Source organism: Tupaia chinensis, unplaced genomic scaffold (genome assembly GCF_000334495.1).
Source record: "Tupaia chinensis unplaced genomic scaffold, TupChi_1.0 Scaffold140356_1, whole genome shotgun sequence".
NCBI lineage: Eukaryota > Metazoa > Chordata > Mammalia > Scandentia > Tupaiidae > Tupaia > Tupaia belangeri.
In genome coordinates, this window is record NW_006200233.1 from 1,007,805 (window position 1) to 1,008,636 (window position 832).

The window sequence follows — 832 nt, forward strand, 5'->3', positions numbered from 1 at the left end:
TGGAGTAGTTTGACTGGATCGCTCTTTCGCCAATGATCATTTTTTTTTTCAGTTGCACTTCCTTTTTCTCTTTTTCAAATATATTTCTATCTGCCAAAGAATTTTATCCCAATATATTACCTGTTTATACTTAAAGGCTGTGACTGATCACCCTGTCACTTTGAAACAGAAAACCATACAAACATTGAGATATGGGGCCTGCAGATGGTGTGGTGGTTAAGGTACTGGACTTCCACATGGGAGAATACAGTTCGAGTCCCAGACCTGGAGGCTTGACAATCACACCAGGTGCATGTCTGAAACCCCAGGGGGAGAATGGAGGAGAAAGGGCTGATGCCTGGCCAACCCCCGGGGGGTGATTTCTCACTTCCCTGCTCTCTGTTTCTCTTTGTCTCTCTCTGGTGGACACACATGCCCTATGGCAAAAAACATGGAGGTATGAGTTTTAGTTATTACCAACAACTCTTTGTATTTCAAGAGTTTTCCTTTTGGTTTGAATTCTTTTTAAATTTAATAATAGTATGCAGTTAAGAATAAGTAAACATATAAATTTTTGGTATGTATTTAAATACCTTATGAAAAATAAAGCTTTAAAATATATCATGTGTGTGTGCCTAAAAACCTAAGAGGAGAATGGAGAAGGAATTATGGCATGGCCATCCCCCCTGGGAGGTGATTTCTCACTTTCTGTTTCTCTCAGTGTCTCCTGCAAGTGCATGCACCCTATAGCAAAATTTTTCTAAAACCTTTTTAAAAAATTAAATATATGTGTGTGTATGTATATATATATATAATGTAATTCAATATATGTGTGTGTATGTATATATATATA